Source organism: Solea senegalensis, linkage group LG7 (assembly GCF_019176455.1).
Source record: "Solea senegalensis isolate Sse05_10M linkage group LG7, IFAPA_SoseM_1, whole genome shotgun sequence".
NCBI classification, from domain to species: Eukaryota; Metazoa; Chordata; class Actinopteri; order Pleuronectiformes; family Soleidae; genus Solea; species Solea senegalensis.
This window is the reverse complement of record NC_058027.1, coordinates 11,340,549-11,354,129: the sequence shown is the minus strand read 5'-3', so window position 1 is coordinate 11,354,129 and position 13,581 is coordinate 11,340,549. Positions and strand designations below refer to the sequence as shown.

Here is a 13,581-nt window from a genome sequence, read left to right as displayed (position 1 = left end):
TTAAACATTTTATAGTTTCATAGGGTCCACTTCAAACCTAATCTTTATATAAATAAACCCAGCAAAATCAAGGTACACCATGATTTGCTTTGAAATTCGGTTCTTCTATAGATTTCAAGGGATAAATCTGTCATTTAATATATTTTAATGTGCATCTTTCCATAATAGGCCAATAAAAACTTGGCATGCACTACGTGGTGTGGCTCGTGTTACTTTTCTTCCCACTTCCTCTTGCAGAATGTGCTTTTTGTTTTTTTAAAGAGTGACATTTCAGTTGAAAAAGAATTGTATTTAATTAACCTCTAATTCTTGCAAAGTTTTACATCCACAAATGTAAATTTGCCAAAATGCCAAAAATCTTTTTTGGTGTTTTTATGAAAGAACTGGAGTTGTATTTCAAGTCAATATCTTCTGCTAAGAACAAGAAAGCTATCAAAACTGTGACTGTGACAAGACTGTGTTCCCACTTCGATATCTTTAATTCAATTTCATTTTTCTTTGCTAGTGACCCCTGGGATGTTTCTATTTCCTTTTATTTATGTACTTGTTTTCTGTATCATTTATTTGTTTTTCAATTACTGCTGTTGTAATGTTTACCCTGTTGTTTCTGTCATTACTGCACAGCTACTATGTATATTTTTGAAATAAGTGATAAATAAAACTATAAACACAAACAAACAAAAACTTTTCTTCGTATTTCCTTCCTGTCATGACGCTCCGACGCCCCATTACGCTCCGTCCTCCCTCTGCGTTTATCCCCGCCCACTCAGAAGCAGCGTGAGCGCGCACGGCCACGCGCCGGAGAGTGGCAGGCAGCACTGATTAGAGAAGCCGAGAGGAGTTTTCAGTGACCGCCAGCGAGGAGCTGCGTGGAAATGAAACACACAGAGGTTCGCTTGGAATTTCACTAAAACACACACGTTTCCAGCGCAGAGCTGAGTTTGTGTGGTTGATTTTGTTGGGAGACGAAGAAGAGCGGAGGAGAGAGCGAGAGAGAGAGAAACTGATTAAGTGGGAATGCAGGGAATTAAATAGAGACTGAGATAATTTCGTGAGGCAACAAGCTGTGCAAACCATCCCGAGGAAGAGACGAGAAACTTCAGTCCCACTCAGTCCCAGTTCAGCGTTCAGTGTCACTCCTGGAGGTAAGACTGCGTGATGTTCTTTTCAGTCACTGCGGTGCCGTGTGTGTCTGTATGTATGTGTGTGTGTGTGTGTGTGTGCGCGCGCGCTGCTTTTGTTACCTGTTAAGAAGCTTTTCTGATATGAACATTGACTTTTTCATGACCATTAGTCTTCATGGGGACCATAACCTGGTCGTGCGCGTGCATGCTGTTCACCCCGCGCAGGGTCCAGATCTGAGAGCAGCAGTAGTAGCAGCAGCAGCAGCAGCAGCAGCCACTGAATGAGCCATGAATCACTTTTGCACTCCGCATCAAACCTGTTCCTTTTAATCTTGGCTCATTTGCTACTGTGTTTGCGGTTGTCATGCTTTTAAGGTGTGTATGAGCGAGTTAAATGACAAGTCAGTGGTGTGTGTGTGTGTGTGTGTGTGTACATGTGAAAGTTTGCTGCTCAGTGTCATGTCACTCCACTGCATCTAAAGCCTCTGATACTGTTTTCAGCCTTTTGGATTTGACACTGTGGAATCACATCCCTTAACTCATTTGTTTATATTGTTCACATCACTATTATTTTTTGATAGATGAAGCAAATGGTTATTTTCTCAATAACTAACAAAGTAACAAATGGCAGAATTCAGGCCATATCTTCCATAGCTTCAAATATTGAAAGCCAAACAAAAATATTTTTCAGTGTTATATTTCTATACATTTATATTGCAAGAAAAAGAACAAAACATAGAATACCATAACATTTAATTTGTGCACCCTATATGGATGAGAACGGTCCAGGAAAGATTGATGAATGTGTTTTGTTTCATCAGGAAATGATTTGATATATTACAGAACATAAATGCATACATTTGTTTTTGGACTTGATAGTTTGAATGTTTGGCTGCTGCAGAGAGGGATTTATGTTTGCATGTATTATTCAGTGGAGGTCGAACACTACTGCGCCTTTTAATGCAGTGAAAGCAGCATAGACAGGAAGGTCTAATGGGGTGAAGAAGCTGCTGAATCACAGGCGTGTACTGTGCTCGTCTCAGTCAGCGGACACAGAGACGACTCCACACACATTCAACAACATTAGACATCCTGTTTTTTTTATTTTATGTGATTGTAATTCCTTTATTAGCTTTAGTCCAAATTGTGCTTCATCTGAGTGAGTTTATTGTGAATGTGCCTTGTTGTATTTGTTGATTATTTGTCTCTTCAGTATTTTTATTGGAGGAGTTGAGAGAGTTGAAAAAGTAAAGGCATATGAGAGGGCCACAATGCTGAGGATCATCTTACTGCATTTGTGTGTTACTTACTGCATTAAAATGTTACTTCCATTAGATTTAGGGCAGAATTTCTGTAATTGTAGGAGCTTAGCAGAGTCCTATCATGGTATTGTGCTGATTTAAACATATAGTATGTAACATTAGTGTATTAAGTCCATAAAAATCCTCCTTTTGTTTCCTTTTGATCATCCACTTTACCCATGTCCGCTTTTGTGAAATGACCATGGAGTCTTTATGGACTTTTGACTGAATTTGAACAGACAACAACATGTGCAGTGTTCACACACTCGACTCTCCATTTATTACACACTGCTAGCTATATGATGTCCAATTACCTTCATGTCTAATGGTGTGTTTCCACCAACAGTTTGGTTCAGTACAGTATGTATTTCTTTTGTATTTCCATGAGGAATAGTATCAAAAGAACCATTCCATTTTTCAGTACCCTTCCCATGGTAAGGTACAGTATAGTGGAGCTAGACCCACAACAGTCAGCTGAATGGGCGCCAGAAAAGTGCCGTTCCCTTGCGACCGGTGTTTCTTCAAACGCCCGCTGTCTATTCTCATACAAAGCTTGATGTCTTGTTGAGATAAACAGCCACAAGCCGAGCAGAAAAACATCCAGCTGTTGTTGTCCCCTGTGTTGTTGGCTGTTGCGTCGCGTTCGATGATGTTGTTCGTTGTTGTCGCACCGGTACAACATCTTACTGTTCTCAGTCAAAATGCAAGCCTGAGGAGGGCTTTACCGTTCCAAACCGTACCGTACCAAACCCAACTGTACCATGATGGAAGCACGGCTTATGTTATACCATATCAAATGCACATTTATGGAAGGAAACATCCGGTACTACTAGTTACTACCAGTGTAATGTGTTTACTTGTTTTGTTGTGTGTATTTGTCATTAGTAGCTCACAACTACTCATTCTGCTACTGAAGCTCTCCCCGGACAACAATTCCCATGATTCCGTGCTTCTTCATGACATCTCTGCTTCTGTTTTGATTGACAGACCTCTCGCGATAGAAATGACATCCTTGGTAAAAACGTTTTGTAATTGTTTTGGATCGGTTTGTCCATTGGTAGCAGCTGTGGGGCTCCTCTGAGAGCTCCTGCTGCCCACAGATCAGCGGCACAGGTGATGTGAGTAAAGTGGGCCCGTCCAGCAGGAATGTGAGGTCTGAGAAGACACAGCTGCTGTAGCATGAGAGGCAGCCAAGGCTGAGACTCAAGCAACTGGTCCCCATCGACATCTGACACCCCACAGGCCGTGTGTATGCTGTTTGTTAGAGGGCAAAAAAGTCTGCCTGCAGTTCGTATCACATCAGTGTGTCTGTTTTGGGAGATATCACCGACACCACCTGAGAGACTAAAACTGTGGTTTAGAGGGTCTGAAAGCTCAGATTTGAGTCTTTTCAGGGGTGATTTTAAACAGCTGTGTGGTGATTATGTGGTTATATAAAGGTTTACTAGATTACAATTAGACAATCTGTCTTTGTTTTTCTTCTTCAGAGGAAAAACCTTTTACTGAAGATATTAAACAATGATGTGTATGACATGAAATCACAAATCAAAGCAGCAGCACTGTATGTAATGTAAGGTTTCTGACACAGTGTTGGATTTGGTCAGTGTTTTCTCAAATAATCCCATCAAACACTTAAATCTGGAGCCTCATCCTTTTGTTTGACTGACTTCATGTATATTTATTTATTGTTAATGCTCAAACTTTGACTATTGTCTGTTAATCAGTCACCACGCAGTAAAGGTGTTGACCTTAATGCAAACATGACTTAGATTCTCCAAGACTGTACTACAGCTCTGCGTTTCATAACTGTATTTAAACAGTTTTTCTTAGTCCTGAGTTTGACTCAAGCAGAAGTGTCATGATGACGGCAAGAGCATAAATGACTGTGGTTTATGTTTAAGTCAAAGTTATTTTGACAGTGGAACATTTATTTGGTACTGCTTGATTCTAAATAATCAGGACCTCTTTAATTTAAAATGTTAAACTATAGACATTTTCAGGTTACAGCTTTGTGCTGTTTCATCTGTCAAAAAAATAAAGTAAAAATTATTTAACAATACATTGCCAACTGCTTTTGAAACTACACTGGACAATGAAGAACATACAGTGCGTTCTTTTTATATTAGAAAAGCTGTTTAGCATGTTTTTCCCTGTTTTAAGTTCAGGGATGTAACTGCATGTGCAAACACTAATGCTTATTACCACTTCCTCATAATTGCAGCCTTTGGAAGAATGCTACAACAATTTCATTGTTCCTTTAAAACCTAAATACAGTGTTAGAAGAGTGCAGCATCTCCTCAAACATGCTGTTTTGTTGTCTTGATGATTGAAGAAACAACCCTCTGCGCTGTAACTAGTTCTTTGTGCATCTACAGCAGCTCCTGTGAGCACTGCTCCTGTGTCTTTACCATGATCTGAAAATGGGAATGACACTATCGTCAACCCTGAGGTGTTTCCTGCTGTTCTGAATTGCAAGGGCGAGAACACGAGTCACGTGCCTCAAGGTCACATGATCGCTACATCCTGAAAAGTGTTGTAGCCGCATGATAGGATCGTATGGCACAAATGATTGGCATGCACATGAAGTCAATAAAGAGGAACCTGCTTGTGTTGCACTGAACAAAGCACCCCTTTCTTTAGTAGGCCATTATATGAGTGAGGCTTTGGCCTCAAAGGCTCAGCTACTCTGCGTTTTGCATTTCCCCTCATTAACTGACCATTGCTAAGTGGAGTTAGATGGGAAGAGGAAAGTGCATTGTCAATTTTGTTTACGTGAAATGAGCTTAACTAAAAATGGCAAACCAAGTCAAAAACAATGCTGATCTGTTTGGAGACTCAGTTTGTACCCACCTAAATACAATTATGTCCTTCAAAGGTTTTATTTTGGACAGAGAAGCAGAGACAGTAAGATTTTTCTTTTTTGCTGATTGGTAATTGATAGAATTGGAAAAAAGTCAAAGCTTGAAAAAATCACAAAAAGATATTTTCCTGCTGTGAAGTCTGTATAAACTGTTTGTAAACAGTAATGGATTTCCATGCTTCCAAACACTTAATTAAACTAAACTTTAATCAAAACAATGCCATTTGATGTGTAAATGGATAATGGATTTTAATTTGTATGTAGATGAAAGAAAATCAAGGGTCAATGGTGTTGTTGGTCTTGATGCACTTATGGCAGAGAAATGTTAACTCAGTATGGCAATACCAAAAAGTAAACGCGTAAATAAAAGACCCAGTATTCAAGTCTGTGCTTAAGTTGCAAATTAATCTGTGTGGGGTTCAATGACGGGCGTCTTTAGATGTCAGTGGCCACATTGCCAAAAGGTTTGGGCAGCACAGCACTGGAAACAAAAGTTGAGATTTGCTGAATTTTTCAGTGTCACACAGTAGTGACAATAGCGACTGGCCCCTTGCTGCTTTATGGTACAGACAGGACAGGGCCGATGGCTAATCCCCTGGCATGTGCTGTTGTGTAATGGTACACAATCCCATCCATCTGTAGAGCAGTTCTGCCATGAAACCAGAAGTCAGAAGTATGGTTTGTAGGAATGATATTTGGCTAGTTTACTGCCAGTTGTCTGCTGTGCTGGATGTAATATTAAAACCTTGAGTAAATGCGATGACACTTTCTTTGATTCCTGGGACGCAGAAGTCGAGGCAACAGTAAGAAAGAAAGTTTAGACTTGTGTATGTACATTGCAGGGCAGACTCTTATCTGTGAAAAGCCCTGGCAGTTTTCAGTAGTCTGCTCACTCTCCGAGTGAGACAAGAAGGGAGGAAGGGCACACAGATAGTTGTGAGTAACTGACTAGAAGCAGACCGTGATAAGGTACAGTCTGAGACAGGCTGCTAGTTGTCAGTAAAAACGCTGCTTTTAGAAGAGTCCAGTGTTCCCTGTTCTTCTCATTTGACAGTCATTCTTATCCGTTTCCCAGAGTGAAAGATTCACCCCAGTGACACATTGGTCTGAAGTAGTTTTCTTGTATGAGCTCTGGACAATGTGGAGTTGCCCCCTCACACATGTAAAAACAAGAGCTTGAATGTTTCAGACACTTTGTCTGGTTTAGGTGAGTTGTGGCTCCTGAAAAAAATGCCATCACTCAACCCCTCGCATGTTACGAATCGTGTGGACAATAACCTGCTCTATTTGGACATTTGGTTTCCTACAAACCTCGGGGGCCATGTCCAGATAAGTGTGATGTACATACTGTGGTTGTATGATTATGGTCAGACGCCCTGTATTGGATCAGAGGGTCATTGTCTTTATTAAGACCAAGGCCTCTACTGTATGCTCAACACTCCATCCATCCATCCAAGTTATTATTTAAAGATCATGCGAGACGCTGACAATTGGACATTTGAACAACCAGTTGGACAACTGGAGTGGAATTTTGCTTTTTTTTTGGTGGTGAGGGGAGTCCAAGCCAGACAGACATCTCAGCTGAGAGAGGGAAGTATTGATCCGAAAGAGTGAACCTGGTGTGGATAGCTGATCTTGTTTCTGAACTACACGCAAGTGTTTACATGTTTAAAATGTCCTGGATGTTTCAGATCATTGATGGTTGTATGCAATGGGCACCCAGATGAGAGGAACACATGGGTTACTGGTGTTAAGTCGAGATCCACCTGCCTGAGGAGGATTTAGCAGTCCTGTTGTGGGGAGATTTCTCACATTGCTGACAATAGAGAATCCGACAGACAGTTCAACGTGGTTGTGACACAAGGGCACAAAGCACCGCACTGCATTGTGCTCTATTATGAAACTGCAGTGGGACAAGTTAAACGAGGGGCTGCCACAGTATGGGTAATAAAATGACACATAGATTGAAAATTGCTGCTATTGCAATCCTTGAATATCTGTCCTGTTTTGCTTTTAGTCATTTTTGCTTGTCATTTCATGACTACAAACTATTGTCTGTCCTGGTTTTCTTTGGCCTCTTTTGTCACAAATGTTAGAACTCCAGCCTAATAAAACAAGACCGCGCATGCTGAGAAGGGTTGACGGAAGGCATTCTGGGAAATGAAGTACTTCACATACTAAAGTATAAGTAGGCGAAGATCGTTGAGGAAACATGGATTCTCGCCAAAATGCTGCCCTCATCTCCTTCAAGCCTGCAACCAAAATCGCACCGTCATGACTCGGCAGCTCTCGCTGTCTGTGTTTCTGTCGACTGTGGCTCTGCCTGCACCACCAGGCTCAGATTTCAAAAAGCCTGTGGTCTGCACAGCAGTTGTCCCCCATCCTCAGAAGAGACAGCAAGAGAGCCTCTGTAACACTGCCCCTGTAATTACAGGTTATGGTTTTTCCTAATACAGATGTTCTTAAAATTATGCTTTAACTTTCAGAACCCGAGTTGGATTTTATGACCTGTCATTACTATCAGCTGGCGGAGGCTCTTTCTGTTGTATGAGTTGGATCACTTATTCTCTCATTTCTAAAAATGGGTTTTATTCATAATTAAAATGAATTTGCAACATCTTGCTTGCATAGTCTTCTGGGATTTGACTGCAGCCTGCAATTCAGGATGTCAGTCTGACGTTATGTGGTGAAGTTGTTTAAAATAATTCTTTTGATTCTTTTGCTTTGTCAAAAAAATGATATATAACAATCTTTTGCTTTGTTTACTGTTGCCCACTCGTGTTCCATAATTCATAATGATATCTTTGAAGAGAGCCCTCAGTGTAGGTGTTGGATGCCCCCAAGGAAGAAATCTTCCCTCTGCTGTTTCACAAAAGAAATCTTTTGACAGCCAATTTAAACAAATGTACTCCAGTTAATTGTCTATGAAGATAATGAGTCTATGTGGGTTGGGTTAGGGTTAAAAGGCCACGCTGTGTTTCTCGCTGAACTATGAATTTTGTTGATTTCAGTACCGCCTTTGTATTTTAGTTTAAATTATATTGAGCTCATCTGAAGGAAAAAGTACAAATGAACCAGTAACACATTGGACAATGAGTGTTGGTTAACATGCTGTCTAATCAAACTATCATCTGAGCCGTTTAATCCAATATTTTAAAGTGAGATTTGGCCGTAGGATTGCTCATCTGAGAATAACAATTTAGAAGCCTGCTGCACTTAAAATGTGTAGCGTGTCCCCAGCTTTAACAACGGTAAGACAAGTCCATTTGGCATTTTCAACCTCTTCTACTGTGTATGTGTTTGCAGATAAGCTCACGTTCCCTGTAAACGCACTGGGCCCATTTGTCTTTTAAGTTTTACAGTTTATGGTTGGTGTGTCTCTTTTCACTGGTTGAATGCTTCTGGAGGAAACATGCCCATACTCTGGCTGCTCCTTAATGTGCTCTTTCCCCAGGCCAGGAGTGGCTGAATGGTTCTGTTTGACCCAACAGACTCTCTTTCTGAGGGGGAAATGGAGTGTGCATAATCCAGGTCAATGATACCTCCTAGTCCCTTGCCCTCTTCTCTCCTCTCCTCTCCTCTCCACATTCTGACAGCCTAAGCAAACGGTTGCTAAACCTGGAAGTTTGACAATGATGTTGACATTTGAGGGCATAACAAATCCTGTAGTGTACGTGTAAATAACCAAAATGAATACTAAACATGCTTCACACAGTAGTTCATATTCATGTTAGTCAGCATTTGTAGCCTTGCTTTTTATGTGACAGGCAGTTTTTAGCTGCATCTGTTGGCATTGACATTTTTACACATTTAAAATGAAGGTAAAAAAGCTACTGTTTTAATGTTTCTAACCCTCACAGTGAAAACATGCTCATGTATTTAAAGGTCCAGCGTATAAAATTCGGGTGAAATAATGTTGTACAGTCACCTGATTGTATGAGTTTTTCGTTTTTTATTTGTTTTGTTGCTCAGTGAAGGCTTATAGATTCTAGCACATTTGGAAAGGAAGGGTGAGGTGAATGATAATCAACAGCATGCAACATGCAACTTCCCCAGTAAATGTAAAGTTTTACACACTGCCTTAAACATTTTGTTATATTTTAGAAAAGAAAAGTGAACATATGATTTCCTAGAAAACGTTTGACCTTAACACTTTTTTTTTTGCCTTTAACTGTGGCTGTTGATAATGTGCCCTCCATTTGTGGGATGGTGTATTTTTCCTTTTCTTCTTGCCAAAAGTAGACTGTGCTGCGTCATATTGATATTTCCAGTGTGAGAATAGAGTCTGGAAGGGGAAAAAGAAATTCCACTCTCTAAAACAATAAAAAAGTTACTTGTTTCAGACTCAGACTCTTACACTGCTGCTCTGTATAGCACACAATAAAATGAATCTCCTTACAGTAGCTGAATGAGATTACAATTCAGGTAATTATGGACTGTGGAGTAAAGAGGAACACAGCAGGGAAACTGCTCTCATGATGCCTCATTAAATGCACAAAGTCATTTTGTGGAATACAGTGGAAAATGTGAACTGTTCTTGAATGCAACTCAGATTTAATTGGAAAACACTTTATTTAATCATTAAATGTCATCATGTAATAGGTCATTATGACCTTTCATTAGATTAACAAGCCATGGGGACAAAGAGAAGTAGCGTAGTTCAGAATACAGTTTGTTTAAAACTGTGAACAGGGAGCAGTTGGGACACAAAGATGGAGACTTTTGGAGGTTTTTTTTGTGGATAATTTCAGCTGCTAGATAATGTTTTACTGTATTCTTGGCTCTGTTTGTTTGTCGTTCTTTTTAGGGCAGCTCTCTCCACCTTATTGGGAACTAGAGTTGTGTGTTTTAACAGCCGTAAAAACAAAGTGTTCTGCACATTGTGGAGTCTGCGCCATAGTCACACCAGTCTCCACGGTGTGACCGTCTGTGATTGTCTAAAATGTCACATGACTGGTTGTGTTGCATTGCGGAGAACCTTCTCTGCACTACATTGCGTAAAATAAGTGGTTTTCACACATCTCAGCATCATGATGTTTGGGTACTGGGTTCACATTTACATGACTAGATGTAAGTGTGTTCCAGTATTGTTGTGTTGAACTCCCCATGTTGCACTTCCTGTCTCACCCAAAGCTGCTGCCGTTGTCCTGGGAGTGGACACAGGAAGTGGAATTCTCAACGGCAACAACACAGAAGTTGTGCTATTCACGCCCAATATGTTATTTGCTGTTCTTTTTTTTGTTGCCTTTTTGATGTAAAGGGAGTTTCAGTTTAATGGTGAAGAGTCTGTTTGATATTGTCGCCATTAACTCAAATGGAGAAACCACACACTACCCTAAGAGAATTTTTTTTACGTGCAAAGTAAAACTACAAGTCGCCATGACAACTGCTCATCATCACCACTGATATTAATGTGCTACCAGAAATGTAAAACTGTGTGTGTGTGTGTGTGTGTGTTCCCATTTCTCCCAGCCTCATTCTCTCTTTTTTTTTTACGAGGGTCTGTTAAAATAAATCCACCCGTCATTTATGAGCCTCTGACTTAACCTTGTACTTGGGAGTTGTGGGTGGGTTTTGTCTTAACATGAAGTGACACTGATGCTTTGACTTAACACCTTTTTCTTTTGCTGCAGTATTATATTATTCTCTGGGGGTCTTTTAAAGTTAAAACACAAGCCACTGGTGTAGAAACTGTAGAGACTGTAGCTATAATGACACACAGTAGCATGCATTGCTCTTTTCTTTGTTTTTACAGCGTTGTCCTTGGAACTTTTGCTGTACTCCTTCTTAATTTCCTTCCTCTGCCGTCTCCCTCCACTCTCTCCAGCCCACTTCAGGCAACAACAACAATAGTGGGTCTTGCACAGCGAGGCTAGGCTCTTAATTTAGCTAACACACATGGCATTTCCTCCAGTGTCAGTTGTGTCACCTGTTGGTGTTCTGTCGGTGGAATGTGGAGCGAGTTAGCAAAGGCCGAGCGCCTCATTCAGAGTGATCAGCCACAGTTATCCTCTGCTGTGTGCACAGTCCAGCCTGAGGGGCCTTTAGTCATTGTTAATTACTGTGTGGACAGTGATTACAGTGTGGTCTTGTTCCAGTTTGGCTCTGGCCTCACCACCTCTGATGTCTTGGTAACAGTTCTTTAACCGCATTAGGCTTTGTGTGTATAGTTTAATAATGGATTGACTCATTTCTCAGTTCACTGTGGTGAGTTGCTGTTTGTTTGCACAGGAGCTTTCCTGTCATTCCTTACGTTTTTAAGCCTGCATATCCATGTTTTGCTCTGTGTTTGACTTGAATGCATGGGACGAGGCCACTTTTATAAACGAAAACTGTACAGTTTCAGAAATCTGAGTGCATTTTCCTACATTTGGAGGCAACCACTGATTTAATTAGAAGACTCTGTGTCAGCAGATCCTCATGTACACCAACCACATGCTGCTTGAAACAGTAGGAAAACAACATTCAACAATTTAAAACTCAGGAATAGTGACGAATTAGCCTCTGGGGCAAATATTTTAGTGCTTCCTGTGTAGACAGCAAATGTCCAGGCCAGTATTCCAATTTCCATTCGCCATATACACTTTATCGTCTGTCTAGAAGAAGACTTACTGTCCCAAAATGTTTTTCCTTTGACTACGGATTCTGCATATTATATTAAGTGCCTCTCTTTTTTTTATCAAACACTTGAATAGTTATATATCTATAGGTTTTTAGCCTTACTCTTACTTTCCATTGCAACATATTGTGCCATGTTACTGCCACCTGGTGATCATTAGAGTAGTGTCAAAGTTTGCATGTGTGCCTCATCCTTCTTGTGTATGTGTAAGTATTAACTTACAGAGATACAGAGCTCCTCCTCCTTTTAATTTAGGATATGAGCTGAACAATATAATGGACAGCTGTAATTTGTTGATCTCTGACGGCACAAACCTTTGTTTCGTCCATGGAATGAACCAGCTGATGGACAGACTGTCAAACTTTATCAACAATGAGTACAAGTACAGTGACGTCTCTCCACGCTGGAGCCACGTTATCTCTGCCCATTTACTCTCATTTCCGACACCTTCCTTTCTTCTGCTCTCACTCTCACTTTCCCACAGCTCAGATTTCAGGAAACCAGCATCCACTCCTCTGTGACTCTCTCTCTCTCTGTTCGTTTCCATTTGTGTATCTCTTTCATTTTCCCAGTTTGGTCGCTCTGTCTGTCTCTTCCCTGTCTGTTCGCTCTCTCTTTCTATTTTCTCACTATTGCTGCCTCTCTAATGGTCACAGCTCAGGTTCCACACCCCGGCCACCACTTCCTAGTCATTAGTAGTCACAGAGACAGTCAGCGAGACTTGAGAGCCGTGTGAGCGCGATCACTACATGCTTTAGAGATAGAAAAGAGGAGTATGCTTCACTGTGTAAACCACATTAATGTCAGGGCATGAGTAAAAAGGAGTCCTCCTACTGCCCTTTAATTGACAAGTTAATTCAGGAGGAAAGCTGTTTATCTTCACTCCCTCAAGTTCACCCAGACTTCTTTTTCAGAGTCATCACAGTGGCTAATATAGCTGAACTAAGCCATGAAGGATTTATTGATCACCTTTGCCAAGGAGTTTATATTTTCATTGCTGTTTGTTTGTTTTTTACAGGGTTATTAAAAAGCTACTTTTACATAGTTTACATGAAATGTTGTTTAAGGATGGATCAGAGAACCCAGTATATTTTGGATAAACAGGCAGATGCAGGATTCTCTTATTCACTGTCTTTGACATGGTAATATAGAGCACTATTTGTGGCTGATATGGTATGTTGAGCCTTTTTGTTATTAATTGTGTTTGATTAGTCTGAGGAGTGTGTTAGTGTGTTCCATTCATCCTGCTATGCTCTCTGTTAGGGGGGTTAAAAGTAATTGTGTCTAGGAAGCATTGTGACCCGGACATGGATGATTCTGCATCCATGCAGTGACGGCACATAATTGAGTATTTCATATGTAAGACGGCTTGTTGATTTTCCAGTTGCTAGAAGCTGCAGCTCAACTGCACAGACATTAGTTTTGTTTTACATTTTATGAATTGGCAGATGTAATGCACCCTGTTAAATCATAGAAGTTAATCAGATCAAATTGTTGTTGTATAATCTAGCATTTCACAATATAAAGCCAGGTCAGTCAAGTTTGAAGTCTCGAGTCTAAAACCCTTCACTGTAGAGACCTGCAACACAAAGGTTGAGGTAGTAAAGAAAGAATAATCTTCTTTAGAATAATCTAATCTAAACAGACTTTTTCAAATAATGCTCTTCCCAACACATG

At 40.5% G+C, this 13,581-nt stretch overlaps 1 protein-coding gene across 11 annotated transcripts in view; it reads left to right on the top strand.

Annotated features, from left to right (window-relative positions):
• Positions 1-796: 796 nt before the first annotated feature.
• The window catches only part of myo9aa (myosin IXAa), an 89,896-nt gene continuing 77,111 nt past the window's right edge, over positions 797-13,581 (top strand). For 9 of the 11 annotated variants that reach the window (XM_044030082.1, XM_044030083.1, XM_044030087.1 and 6 more), the window contains exon 1: positions 798-1,145. The gene's annotated coding sequence lies outside the window, so the exon portion shown is untranslated. Of the gene's footprint in view, positions 1,146-13,581 lie in introns of all 11 variants that reach the window. The other 2 variants (XM_044030088.1, XM_044030077.1) reach the window with 1 other exon arrangement.